Raw genomic sequence first — 14,929 nt, 5'->3', positions numbered from 1 at the left:
GCGGTTTTGTAGCTTAGTTCCATTAACGTACATGGAGCTGTAATACCACATACAACCAGAAGATGGGGTGGTGCTGTTTTTTTTTTTGTTTGTTTTTTGGGGGGGTCTATATATCTATTAATTATGTAAAACTCATACTGTTAATCTGGTAGATGAAAGGGCTTGACAGTCTGTGAGCTGAACAGCCTGTACTAGAGAATGATCTGTGTGTTGCTGTATGTAGTGTACAGTGTGTTCCTTATGCTATGTAGTGTACAGTGTGCTCCTTATGCTATGTAGTGTATGCTCACTGCACAAAAAGCTGAATACTATAGTCTGCTGCACAATGGACACTTGACAAATCCCATTGACTTTAATGGAATCCATCATTTGTGTGGCCAAAAAGAATGTTTCCATTCACTGACAGCAAACAACAGCTGCAGCTTCTACCAGAATAGTCTGCCGTCCAGCCCTGGAATGATATTACAAGATTCTTCAGGCATATATGTTTATATACTGGATTCCTTGTGTCATGTAGCAGAGGTGAACGTGCGATGTACAGACTCCTTCGACTGGAGTGTCCTTACTCCATGACTAGTATGCTCTTGTGCTAGGTCAGGGGTAGGGAACCTTGGCTCTCTAGCGGTTGCAAAACTACAACTCCCATAATGCCTAGACATTGGGGGGGGGGGGGTCCCAGAGATGACGCCCCCCTCCCCCCACACACCTCTTCTCAGCTTTCTCGATAACCTGGACATAGGATATTGGAAATAATATGAAGAAAAGGACTAGGCCGAGCGCATTACTCATTCTATTGTTAGTTGGGGGGGTCTCAGCACCTAGACCCCAACTCATCAAACCTTTTTTCGTTATGATGTAAGAATATATATATAGTCGCAGGTTATCCAAGTAAAGGTAAAACGTATGGGGGTTAGAACAGATGAGTGTCTGGTCAGTGGGGGTTCAACTGCTGGGACCCCCCATTAATCACAGCAACAAAGTGAATGCAGATGTGACCGTAACCCTACCCTCCTGTGTACACTAGACTGCCCCTCCACTCACTTGCTATGGGACTGCTGAAGGTAGCTGAGCCCCATACAGTACAGTGGGTATTTTCACCAGTCCCTTAGTGAGTGAATAAAATGCCAAGATGCATTTAGTCGCGACAAGGGACCTCCATGCTTTAATATACTTAAAGGGGAACTCCAGTGAATTTTTATTTCCTTTAAATGAACTGGTATCAGAAAGTTATAAAGTTTTGTAATTTACTTCTGTTTAAAAATATCCAGTCTTCCCGTACTTATCAGCTGCTGTATGTCTTGCAGGAAGTGGTGTATTCTCTCCAGTCTGACACAGTGCTCTCTGCTGCCATCTCTGTACATGTCAGGAACTGTCCAGAGCAGGAGGGGTTTTCTATGGGTATTTGCTCCTGCTCTGGACAGTTCCTGTCATGGACAGAGGTGGCAGCAGAGAGCACTGTGTCAGACTGGAAAGAATACACCACTTCCTGCAGGGCATACAGCAGTATGGGAAGACTAGAGATATTTAAATAGCAGTAAATTACAAATCTATGTAATTTGATGACCAGTATTTTCTTTTTGCTGGAGTACCCCTTTAAATGTAAATACTACAAACAAACTAGGGGTGCAGAGGTAGCAGCCAAAGCTGGACCTTGTTGCTTCTGCAACATAAGAAACAAGTAGCATTATATGGGATATGGCAGCCATATTGGAATTGTGGTATTGGCGCTAGGAAAGCTTTGGTAAGAAACACCAGCATGGCCTCTATTGTATCCCCTCTGAATGAGTAATCTGCCTACATCTGCACCAGTACATCACCTGGTCCCTTGTGACTGTGTGACTATGGTGGCCATGTTGCTTATCCCCCATACCCCCAGAGCCATCACTAGGTAACGTCGGACCACCGTGTCTCTGTGAGTCGGTTGTATCCGTCTTGTTTTACTAGAAGAGAGGATTTACTAGAGTGTTACCGAGGTCGGGATTATGATCACCAGGGATTGTGTGTGGCGCCAGCCTCTGCCCTTGTAACATGGCTCTAGGAACTGTAAGGATGATGGAGAGTGACATGTATATTTCATAATCGGATAATAGTTCCGGTTTCTTCCGCTCCTCGTGGACAAGGTATTAATCCGTCTCGGTACCTCAGCGCTTGCTGTTCGGCCACTTACTACGACTTGTGTGTTAAAATAGCCTGGCACGTGTCTGATCCTATCTGCCAGATAATCTGCCTCCCTCCACAAGCTGCAGACACACAATAACTCTACATTGTTTTCGGGTGACTGATTTAGAGAACTTGTTTATATGCACCTTCTTGGGATATTCTGCAAGGGCTATTCCAGCAGATGAAAAGTTTTTGTAGAACACACTTTCTAAATAACAATGCAAGCATACTTGCCTGTCCTGATCCCCTCCTCCCGGTCCTTACAGCTCACCTCTGCATCCTCACATTTCATTCCTGCCATTAAATGCTTAGCCAATCACTGGCTACAGTGGTGACCTGGCCTACGATTGCCTCAGTGGAAATTTCCAGGAGGACCTAGAGCTGCGTGAATGGCAGCAGTGGGGGATCAGGGCAGGTGAGTATATTTCCTTTTTTTTTAAGGCAAGTCCATTCTCATTGACACAACACATTTTATTCAGTTATAGAGACTCAACTGTTGACCAGAATAAAATAGAAAACGTGCTATCCTTTAATACATAGATTGCCCATGAAATGGGTGCCATGTAATGTTTAAAGGGATATTCTAGAGATTTTTTTTTTTTTTAAAGGAGAAGTCCGGCGAAACTTTTTATTAAAGTATTGTATTGCCCCCCAAAAGTTATACAAACCACCAAGATACACTTATTACAGAAACTGCTTATAAAGTGCTTTTTTCCTCCACTTACTACTGCATCAAGGCGTCACTTCCTGGATAAGATGGTGATGTCACTTCCTGGATAAAATAGTGATGTCACGACCCGACTCCCAGAGCTGTGCGGGCTGTGGCTGCTGGAGAGGATGATGGCAGGGGGATGCTCATTGTCCCTCAGTGTCCCCCTGCCGTCATCCTCTCCAGCAGCCACAGCCCGCACAGCTCTGGGAGTCGGGTTGTGACATCACCATGTTATCCAGGAAGTGACCTCACCATGTTATCCAGGAAGTGACATCACCATGTTATCCAGGAAGTGACATCACCATGTTATCCAGGAAGTGAAGCCTTGATGTAGTAGTAAGTGCAGGGAAAGGGCACTTTATAAGCATTTTCCATAATAAGTGTATATTGGTGATTTGCATAACTTTTTGGGCACAATACAATACTTTAATAAAAACTTTCACCGAACTTCTCCTTTAATATAATTAACTGGTTTAGGGTGCAGTTAAATAGCAGAAAATCCTATCATTATCTTACTTACTTCCCCCTGCCGTCATAGTGCTACGTCATACTGCTGTGCTGCACCTGCCTGCTTAGCCGCCACAATAGTGTCCTGATTGGCTGAGCAGGCAGGTCCTCGTGTCAGCTCGGTAATGGCAGGGGAAGTGGGGAGCATAGTTAGGATAAAATAGAACCCTCCAGAACACCCCTGTAACTTGTGATATATTTTATATTCAGGTTCCCCACCAGTTGTTGGGAAATTGAAGAAGAGAAGAAATTAAAATAAAGATTGTCCAAAGTGGAAGCCCCCTTTAAAAAAAAATAGCCTGTGGTTAGCGTAAATAAATTATGGGCAATTGTAAAATCATTGCCAGCAAGACTCCTGGCAAAACGGCTATACTGTGTTATCACAAGTGCAGGGATGAGGGGGCGGAGCATGACACAAAGAACACTAAAGAGAGAATCTGATTAGGAGATCATATTATCATCAGTCACCGCTTTATGGCCAGGTGATGCGTTCCTGTGACATTAGACCTGCATAGAGTGTGGATCTGTTACTATACGAAGTCTCCTGGATCCCGGCCGATGGCGGCTGTAGCGTCACATTCTCAGTCAGTGTTTAATATGCAGATAAGTTTGATGAGGAGATGTCAAATGTTTATCTGCCACAATTCTTGTGTCTGTGAGTCAGCTCCTTATGTATTGCCTCTATATTACTATGCCGCTGTTATCTACAGTTTAGTACTACTTTAATATATATAAAAAAAGAGTCCTTCTGGTACTTATCAGCTGCTGTATGTCCTGCAGGAAGTTGTGTATTCTTTCCAGTCTTACACAGTGCTCTCGGCTGCCACCTCTGTCCATGTCAGGAACTGTCCAGAGCACGAGAGGTTTTCTATGGGGACTTGCTGCTGCTCTGGACAGTTCCTCACAGGGCTATGGAGTTGGAGTCTAATGGTTCGTTTAGACAGACAGATTTTTTCTGACTGATTTCTGAAGCAGTCTGTCAGATGAATCTGTCTGTGTAAACACACCATAAGGGAGCGTTTACACAGAGAGATTTATCTGACAGATTTTTTAAGCCAAAGCCAGGAATGGATTTGAAAATAGGAGAAATCTCAGTCTTTCCTTTATGACCTGTTCCCTGTTTATAGTCTGTTCCTGGCTTTGGCTTCCAAGATCTGTCAGATAAATCTTTCTGTGTAAGCGCACCTTTAGTCGGAGTCTGTTTTGGTTGGAGGTGGAAAAAATGTTCAGAATTTTATGACTGATTTGTTAAAATTGTAGTACTGCCATAGTGACTGCATCTAAAGGCCCTATTCCACAGAACAATTATCGGCCGGGACCAGGAAAGCAGTGAACTGCTGCCATCGCTCCGTGGAATAGGAGCAGCGGCAGCAGACCACCACTACCCTCTATGGGCTGCCCGGACGATGTAGCGATCACCCGGGCAGCTCCCTGTGGCCCCTCCCGCACTCACCCGCTCACTGCTGCAGCGGGGAATAGCGGCGGCAGCAGCGAGCGGGAAACAAGGAGCAAACGAGCGCTAAAATCGTTTGGTCCTCACTGTCGGCCCATGGAATAAGGCCTTAAAGGGGTTATCCAGCGCTACAAAAACATGGCCACTTTCCCCCTACTGTTTTCTCCAGTGTGGGTGGGGTTTTGAAGTAAATGGAGCTTAATTGCAAACCGCACTTGAACTGGAGACAACAGTAGGGGGAAAAGTGGCCATGTTTTTGTAGCGCTGGATAACCCCTTTAAGTAAAAAGTTGCAAAAATTGCGCAAGGATATTCACCTGGTACTGACCAGATGTAGGCTTGCACCTGTTTGTGCGACTTTTCAAAAAGTTGCAAATGATAACTTGGACGCTATCCCGGATTATGCAAACTTTTTGGTGAATACTCAAAGCAGACAGATTAAAAAAGAAGTCTAATCTGTGTGTTTGAGAAAGGTAGAAATTAAAGGGGTATTCGGGCAACAGTAAAAAAATCCATGGAGGACAGGGGGTGGCGAGGACATAATGAAGTCCTTTTTACCTATGCCCGTCGGGCCCCGATCCTGTGTCCCCACTCAGAAATGGCCGCGGGGAGGCGGGGCAGAGCTGCGGTCACTGACTGGCTGAGTGGGTAGTTCCTGTGGGGCTGCGATGATTCAGAAGCACAGAAACTGACAGAGAGCTGATACATCTGGGCCTATGGCTGCCCCCTCTATATCACTATGACTGAGCCCTCTATATTACTGTGTGACCCCCCTCTCTATCGCTGTGTGTGAGCCCCCTCTCTATCACTATGTGTGACCCCTCTATATCACTATGACTGAGCCCTCTATATTACTGTGACCCCCCCTCTCTATTGCAATCTGTGACCCCTCTATATCACTATGACTGAGCCCTCTATATTACTGTGTGACCCCCCCCTCTCTATCACTATGTGTGACCCCTCTATATCACTATGACTGAGCCCTCTATATTACTGTGTGACCCCCCCTCTCTATCGCTATGTGTGACCCCCCCTCTCTATCGCTATGTGTGAGCCCCCTCTCTATCGCTATGTGTGAGCCCCCTCTCTATCGCTGTGTGTGAGCCCCCTCTCTATTGCAATGTGTGACCCCTCTATATCACTATGACTGAGCCCTCTATATTACTGTGTGACCCCCCTCTCTATCGCTATATGTGAGCCCCCTCTCTATCGCTATGTGTGAGCCCCCTCTCTATCGCTATGTGTGAGCCCCCTCTCTATTGCAATGTGTGACCCCTCTATATCACTATGACTGAGCCCTCTATATTACTGTGTGACCCCCCTCTCTATCGCTATGTTCTGTTCTGGGGGTTAATTGGGTACGTAGCCTTCTGTGACTACCTCTTCTCTCATGGGCTTTGCTGGTGGCGATCATCGGGTATAAATTTCTGCGACTTCTAGTTTGAATGAATCACAGATGAAAGCATGATTTCTAGTAGTGTTGGCATTCTGTATAGCAGTGACGCATTCCCTGTATCTTTTGTATCTGTCTGGACGTCACCAGCGTAAGGACGTTACCATCTGAGGAGGAGGCTCTAACATTGCCTTGTAGTCTTCCTTACAGATTTGCAGCTTTCCTAGGACACTCACGTAGGCCCGGACCTATTGTATGACGAGCCTCCCACTAGTTCTTGTTATGGTCATAAATTGGCTTTTGTGACGAGGCTTCTAGTACTATTCATTCCTACAGAGCTGTGTGGGATTATTATGGGAATAGTCTTTTATTCATTGACTAGAAGGAAGGAGTTTCTGGCATTTCTTGTAGGTCATGTACGTAGATTGGAGGGGGTTTAGGGAATTCTGATTTCTAAGAATTTGTAGTTCTGTCACTGCAGTTATATGTATCTTGTGCAACCCTGCAGTTCCCGACACAGCCATTGGTGGCAGTAGAGGGGCCTCTTATGCCTCCGCCTAACGTAAAAGTTATTGGGAAAAAAATAATCAATACAATTTCTTTAATAAAGTAATGTGAAAAATCTCTCTATTTTTTTTCTTCTCCTGGAACACCACTTCAGCGTCCCAGAACAATCCGATGTTGCAGTTGTCTATGCAGGTCACATGATCCTAGTCGTCATTCGTCCGCCAACATCACATACACTGAATCCAGCATGTGTGGTGGAGCAGTGTGACTAGGCACATCAGCTGTATAGTATGTAGGAACGGGCTGTACATTGACCTTATACTGAGCAGGTAATGTCACTACTTTGAGCAGAGGAGCGCACGCTCTCCCATAGACAGGCTATGGGACACTGAGACAGGCAGGATTCCGCGGCGGAAGGTTCCGCTGTGGAATTCCACCTGAATGTGAACATACCACAGCGAAAACCCTTGGCCGTGGTTCACCTTCCATTGATCCGGGTGATTGATTGGGTCGATGGAATGTGGCTTTCCAACTGTTTGACTGTCAGAGCATGATGGGAATTGTAGTTCTGCGACAGCGGGAGGGCGGTAGGTTCCCCGTCCCTGTTCTAGAATGAGTTACTCTTGCTAGATCTGAGTCTTCGCCTCCCTGTGTCCTTTCTATGTTTTCCTGGACATCCTGGCTGTAAAAATTTCCCGTATCAGCAGATAGATAACCGCCATGACTCTCTCATTACTGGGTAGCCCTCATATTTGTGGACTTTCCTGTTATCCTCACTTTTTTCCTCTAGAACATCTGTTCCTCTGCAGAGGTCTCCATAAACCCCTGCAATTCATTGTGTCATATGACTTAGTATGCGGCGTAACCCTTTAAGAGGCCGCTTAAAAATGTAAGTTACTACTGATGCCCATAGGGGGCAGTATATAGTAGTAGTGTAACATATAGTCAGAACAGTGACTAATGACAGCCACTCTTCCGATCAAGTAGTTATCCCTCGCATTCATTGTGCATTATTCTGTAGGGGGCACCAGTGAGCACAGAATAAAGCGCCCCCCCCCCCCCCCCCCCCCCCCTCAGGGCACAGGTTTAAAGGGGTTATGCAAAAATTTTAAAACCTAGCCGCTTTCTTTGAGGAACAGCGCCTCTCCTGTCCTCAGTTTCTGTGCGGTATTGCTGCTTAATTCTATTGAAGTAAATGGGGCTGAGTTGTATTTCCACACATAACCTGAGGACAGGGGTGGTGCTGTTTTTGTAAGAAAGCAGCTAGGTTTTCTAGTCTTGGATAACCCCTTTAAGATCTACCTCTTAAAGGGGTTATCCAGTGCTTCAAAAACATGGCTACTTTCTTCCAGAGACAGCACCGCTCTTGTTTCCACTTTAGGTGCAGGTTTTGCAAGTTCTATTGAAGTGAATGGAGCCTAATTGCAAACCACACCTGACCTGGAGACAAGAGTGTTGCTGTCTCTGGGAGAAAGTGGCCTTGTTGTGTAGTGCTGGATAACCCCTTTAACTCTTAAAATGCCTTATGTGCATTAATTCTGCTTTTTAGTTTATCTTAAAATGATCACTGTCGACAGTCTTAAATCCATAGAAGCTGTCAGTCCGCATATGATGCTTTTATTAAGGTATAGTATGTCTCTGGCAAGCTGTACTCTTACCTGTCTGACCCCATTGTTCACCCTGTAGATAAGAGGCACGAGTCGTATCTGGCAGTCGCCCATCTTCTGTTTGACCAAGTCTGTTGTGCTTGTTAATAGGGTAAATAGTCGTGTGTCTAGACGCCGTCTATTTGCACAGGGTTTGGAAAACCTAAACAGCGCCACACCTGTCCAATGGTTGTGTCTGGTATTGCAGCTTGCCCCTCTTTAAAGGGTTTGTTCACGATTTTTTTTTTCTTTCAAATCAACTTGTGCCAGAGATTTGTAATTTACTTTTATTTTAAAAAAATCTTGCGTCTTCAAGTACTTATCAGCAGCTGTATGTCCTGCAGGAAGTGGTGAATTCTTTCCAGTGGGACACAATGCTCTTTGCTTCCGCCTCTGTCAATTTGAGGAACTGTCCAAAGTAGTGGCAGATCCCCTCAGAAAACCTCGCCTGCTCTCCAGACTGGATAGAATACCACTTCCTGCCGAACATACAGCAGCTGATAAGCACTGGAAGACTTGATATTTTTTAATAGAAGTAAATTACAAATCTCCGGCACCAGTTGATTTGAAAGAATTTTTTTTCTTTAACGACCCCTTCGTGAAGATGAGCTGCAGTACCAGACAGAACCCACTTGACAGGTGTGGTGCCATTTCTGGGAGAAAGTTGCCTTATTTTTTGTATAAGAAGTAGTCGAACTTCTCATATTAGTGATACTTTGAGCAGATCTATCTGTGTTCTTTTACAGGCCTGTCACATTGACAGTTATCTTGTTATCTATATTACTTCTTACTACTGTTCTTCCTTATCAGCCAGACTCTCTACAATAATCTGACTTTATGGTCTGGCAGTATTTACTGACAGGTTATCATTAACGTCTTGAAAAACCAGTATTCCCTTTAAAATGTTGTGTTATGAATATATATTTTATGTCTCTTTTATGTTTTTGCTTTGTATTGTCATATATTATACATTGTGGAAGAGCTGACATTAAAGGGGTACTCTGGCGAAAATCTTTTTCTTTCAAATCAACTGTCAGAAAGTAATATAGATTTGTACTTTACTTGTATTTAAAAATACCCAGTCTTCCAGTACTTTTCAGCTGCTGTATGTCTTGCAGGAAGTGATGTATTGTTTCCAGTCTGACACATAGCTCTCTGCTGCCACCTCTGTCCATGTCAGGAACTGTCCAGAGCTGTAGCAAATCCCCATAGAAAACCTCTCCTGCTCTGGACAGTTCCTTAAATGGACAGAGGTGGCAGCAGAGAGCACTGTGTCAGACTGGAAAGAATACACAACTTCCTGCAGGACGTAAAGCAGCTCATAAGTACTGGAAGACTTGAGATTAAAAAAAAAAAAAAAAAAAAAAAGAATTAAATTACAGATCGATATAACTTTCTGAGACAAGTTGATTTCAGAAAAGAGAAAGTCAACGGTTCCCCTTTAAACCTGATAGTAAGATTATCTGCCAAAGATTTAAAGCCAAGGCCAGGAATGGATTTGAAAAGAGGAGAAATCTCAGGCTTTCCTTTATGACCTGTTCCCTGTTTATAGTCTGTTTCTGACTTTATCTGCCAAACATTTGAAGCCAATCTGTCAGATAATCTTTCTATGTAAATGGACCCTAGCGGGAGATTTATCAAACATGGAGTAAAGTGAAACAGGCTCAGTTGCCCCTAGCAACCAATCAGATTCCATCTTTCATTCCTCACAGACTCTTTGGAAAATGAAAGGTGGAATCTGATTGGTTGCTAGGGGCAACTGAGCCAGTTTCACTTTACTCCATGTTTGATAAATCTCCCCCCAAGCTTTGTGTCAGGTGAATGGGTTGAGCCGTAATACCAGGCACCACCACAGTCATATGTATGGTGCTGTGTTTCAACGGCACCCAATGGCTTGCTGGTTATATAGGTGATCTGATATATAGGACTGTGTAAAGTTTGTGTTCTAGAGGGCAAATTATAGAATCAAGTAAGTTCTGCTCTAGCTGCATGCTAAATATCTTCTCTCTACTTCTTCTTTTCTCTTCCTAGCTGTATAATAATGAAAGTTCACACTCTGATTCCTCACGCCCAAGTAGTCCTCACATATGTGATGTGAAGTAGACTGTCCTGTGCTTCCTCCACTTATGTTATTGCCCACATTTTTGTGTCAGACTCACTTTGCATGGGCGAGTAAAGCAAGACCACCATCCCAGGCCAATTCCCCTTAGTATCCTGGGACAGTAAGGTATTATAATCTGCATCCCTGGTGGTCCAGGGCAGTAAGGTATTATAAGCAGCCTCCCTGGTGGTCTGGGGCAGTAAGGTATTATAAGCAGCATCCCTGGTGGTCCAGGGCAGTAAGGTATTATAAGCAGCCTCCCTGGTGGTCTGGGGCAGTAAGGTATTATAATCAGCCTCCCTGGTGGTCCAGGGCAGTAAGGTATTATAATCAGCCTCCCTGGTGGTCTGGGCAGTAAGGTATTATAAGCAGCCTCCCTGGTGGTCCGGGGCAGTAAGGTATTATATGCAGTGGTCCTGGGCAGTGAGGTATTCTAAACAGCATCCCTGGTGGTCCAGGGCAGTAAGGTATTATAAGCAGCCTCCCTGGTGGTCCTGGGCAGTGAGGTATTATAATCAGTATCACTGGTGGTCCTGGGCAGTGAGGCATTATAATTGGCATCCCTGGTGGTCCTGGGCAGTGAGGCATTATAATTGGCATCCCTGGTGGTCCTGGGCAGTAACGTGTTCTAATCGGCATCCCTGGTGGTCCAGGGCAGTAAGGTATTATAAGCAGCATCCCTGGTGGTCCTGGGCAGTGAGGTATTATAATCCGCATCACTGGTGGTCCTGGGCAGTGAGGCATTATAATCAGCATCACTGGTGGTCCTGGGCAGTGAGGTATTATAATCAGCATCACTGGTGGTCCTGGGCAGTGAGGCATTATAATTGGCATCCCTGGTGGTCCTGGGCAGTAACGTGTTCTAATCGGCATCCCTGGTGGTCCTGGGCAGTGAGGTATTATAATCAGCATCCCTGGTGGTCCTGGGCAGTGAGGTATTATAATCAGCATCACTGGTGGTCCGGGGCAGTGAGGTATTATAATCTGCATCCCTGGTGGTCCAGGTCAGTAACGTATTATAATCGGCATCCCTGGTGGTCCTGGGCAGTGAGGTATTATGATCACCATCCCTGGTGGTCCGGGGCAGTGAGGTATTATAATCTGCATCCCTGGTGGTCCAGGTCAGTAACGTATTATAATCGGCATCCCTGGTGGTCCTGGGCAGTGAGGTATTATAATCAGCATCACTGGTGGTCCGGGGCAGTAACATGTTCTAATCAGCATCACTGGTGGTCCAGGGCAGTAAGGTATTATAATCATCCCAGGTGGTTTAGGGCAGTAAGGTTTTAAAATCAGCATCCCTGGTGGTCCAGTGGGGTGAGGGGTTAATACTAGCTCATGATTTATGGATGTATCACCTCCCCAAACTCCATTGGGGTCTTAGAGGAAGCTGAATATTTGCAGTATTGTCTCTTATGTGGGTTTTCGCTGGCATCTTGGCCTTGCTGCCTCTGCCACCCCCCTCCATACCATTGAATCCCATTATATATAACCATGTATATGTGTCATGGTATATTGTACGGTTAGGTCGGCGGGTGGTGGAGGAGAAGCAGAAGCCGCGTGATCTGTATAGTAACTAGGACTGGACTCATTGTAATTCTCAGCATACCTGAAGATAAATGACGGGAGGGTCGGACACAATATACCCGGCTCTCCTGCCTATTTGGCAGCGGTTTTCACAGGGCAGAACAATGGTGAATGTGGGGCTGGCCCCCTGGATGTAAGAGATCTGATACTGGGTAATTGTGCATCACATGTGCCAATAAATAGTGCCCGGCAGACCTGCCAGCGCTCCTGGGCCAAACACAGACTGAGCATTGTCCCCACCAGATGCTTCTACTGAGAGAATGAATCCACCGGCCTCAGCACTCCGGGCAGCTATAGTATGGGGGCTGGCAGCAGCAGCAGTGCCATCCTCTCCTGCGCTTTGTTTACCATTTAGCTTCCCTGGCATTCCTGAACAATAATGGTCCCATGACCGGCTGTCAGGACATGCTGACCTATTATAACACTTATTACGCTCCACCTTACTCATCCCTGATAGAGAGCGGCCCAGCTGGACAGTTGTTTACAGCAAGGCTGCCACGCTGGACTCGCTGTATTCAGGGACATGTGTGGGCAGGCTGGACACCTCACAGCGCTGACTGTCAGGGAATGATTTGTGGAGTCAGTCGGTTACTGTACTCCTGCTGTCTGGGGGGTTTTAAGGCCTTCTGCTCCCCCTTAGGGTTAATCATTTGGCTGGTTCTGCCACTTTCACAGTTTGCATTTCACTTCTTCATCATACCTAAGGCTCCTTGCACTTGTCTGTATTCTGCCTGCAATTAAACCTATTGTATTCTATGGGCCATTACCTGTGAATTCTAGACTCCTGTTGGCCCATGAACTTACCCAAGTGGCCTAAGATCTCTGCTTGTTGTCAGAAAGTAGAAATCTTCTTGTTGACATTCAGGTTATGATCCCAAATAGTAATTTAAAGGGGTATTCCATTCAAACGTAACTCTTCATATGTTGCTGTCCATAGTGAGACTAAAAATTCCGTCCATACTTTTTATTATCTATTCAGTCTCCTTCCTCCAGTTCTCCAATGCTGCTTTCTGCTGAAGACACAAAAATCTGTGTGTAACCTGTTCTGTCTGTCTCCCCTCCTCCCAAATGCAGATGAAGCCAATCAGGGACTTGTTAATGTCGGCTGTCTCAGAAGGGAGGGGGAGCAGAGCGAAAAGCTCACACACAGATTTTTGTGTCTTCAGCAGGAAGCAGCAGCTCAGAACTGGGGGAAGGAGACTGAATAGATAATAAGTATGGAATGAATTTGTAGTCTCACCATGGGCAGCAACATATCAAAAGTTATGTTTGAGCAGAATACCCCTTTTGAACTTTTTTTTTTTTTTTTTTTTATATCCCATTGGGGGTCTGTATAGGTCATATTTTTGTATGTAATTTAAAGGGGGAAAAATATTTTAAATCAACTGGTGTCAAAAACTTTTACAGTCATGGCCAAAAGTTTTGAGAGTGATAAAAATATTAATTTTTACAAAGTCTACTGCTTTAGTTTTTAAAATGCCAATTTTAATGCATATACTCCAGAATGTTATAAGAGTGATGAGCTTAACAGCAATTACTTGCAAAGTCAATATTTGCTTAGAAAATGAATTTTATCCCCCAAAACACATTTCAACACCATGCAGCCCTGCCTTAAAAGGACCAGCTAACATTGTTTCAGTGATTGCTCCATTAACACAGGTGTGGGTGTTGATGAGTACAGGGCTGGAGATCAATCTGTCATGATTAAGTAAGAATGACACCACTGGACACTTTAAAAGGAGGCTGGTGCTTGGCATCATTGTTTCTCTTCTGTTAACCATGGTTATCTCTAAAGAAACACATGCAGTCATCATTGCACTGCACAAAAATGGCCTAACAGGGAAGAGTATCGCAGCTAGAAAGATTGCACCTCAGTCAACAATCTATCGCATTATCGCAAGAACTTCAAGGAGAGAGGTTCCATTGTTGCCAAAAAGGCTCCAAAGAAAGACCAGCAAGCGCCAGGACCGTCTCTTAAAAGTGTTTCAGCTGCAGTATCGGGCTACCAGCAGTGCAGAGCTTGCTCAGGAATGGCAGCAGGCAGGTGTGAGTGCATCTGCATGCACTGTGAGGTGGAGACTCTTGGAGCAAGGCCTGGTCTCAAGGAGGGCAGCAAAGAAGCCACTTCTCTCCAGAAAAACCATCAGGTACAGACTGATATTCTGCAAAAGGTACAGGGAGTGGACTGCTGAGGACTGGGGGAAAGTCATTTTCTCTGATGAATCCCCTTTCCGATTGTTTGGGACTTCTGGAAAACAGCTTATTCGGAGAAGACGAGGTGAGCGCTACCACCAGACTTGTCTCATGCCAACTATAAAGCATCCTGAAACCATTCATGTGTGGGGTTGCTTCTCAGCCAAGGGATTCCGGTCTCTCACAGTCTTGCCTAAAAACACGGCCATGGATAAAGAATGGTACCAGAATGTCCTCCAAGAGCAACTTCTCCCAACCGTCCAAGAGCAGTTTGGCGATCAACAATGCCTTTTCCAGCATGATGGAGCACCTTGCCATAAAGCAAAGGTGATAACTAAATGACTCAGGGAACAAAACATAGAGATTTTGGGTCCATGGACTGGAAATTCACCAGATCTTAATTGAGATCTTGTGAATCATTGAGAACTTGTGAATCATCAAGAGACGGGTGGACAAACAAAAACTAACAAATTCTGACAAAATGCAAGCACTGATTGTGCAAGAATGGACGGCTATCAGTCAGGATTTGGTCCAGAAGTTGATTGAGAGCAGCCAAGGAGAATTGCAGAGGTCCTGAAGAATGGTCAACACTGCAAATATTGACTTGCTGCATTAACTCATTGTAACTGTCAATATAAGCTTTTGTTACTCATAATATGATTGCAATTATA

At 45.0% G+C, this 14,929-nt stretch overlaps 1 protein-coding gene across 2 annotated transcripts in view; it reads left to right on the top strand.

The window, feature by feature from the left end:
• The window catches only part of DNMBP (dynamin binding protein), an 85,934-nt gene that overhangs the window by 3,976 nt on the left and 67,029 nt on the right, over positions 1 to 14,929 (top strand). The window contains exon 1 of one of the 2 annotated variants that reach the window (XM_069980014.1): positions 10,244 to 10,346. The exons of the other annotated variant lie outside the window; for it this stretch is intronic. The gene's annotated coding sequence lies outside the window, so the exon portion shown is untranslated. Of the gene's footprint in view, positions 1 to 10,243; positions 10,347 to 14,929 lie in introns of those variants that run through there. 2 annotated transcript variants of the gene reach the window in all.

This window comes from Dendropsophus ebraccatus, chromosome 8 (assembly GCF_027789765.1).
Source record: "Dendropsophus ebraccatus isolate aDenEbr1 chromosome 8, aDenEbr1.pat, whole genome shotgun sequence".
Lineage (NCBI taxonomy): Eukaryota > Metazoa > Chordata > Amphibia > Anura > Hylidae > Dendropsophus > Dendropsophus ebraccatus.
The sequence above is the reverse complement of the archived record's forward strand: the minus strand, read 5'-3'. Positions and strand labels throughout refer to the sequence as shown.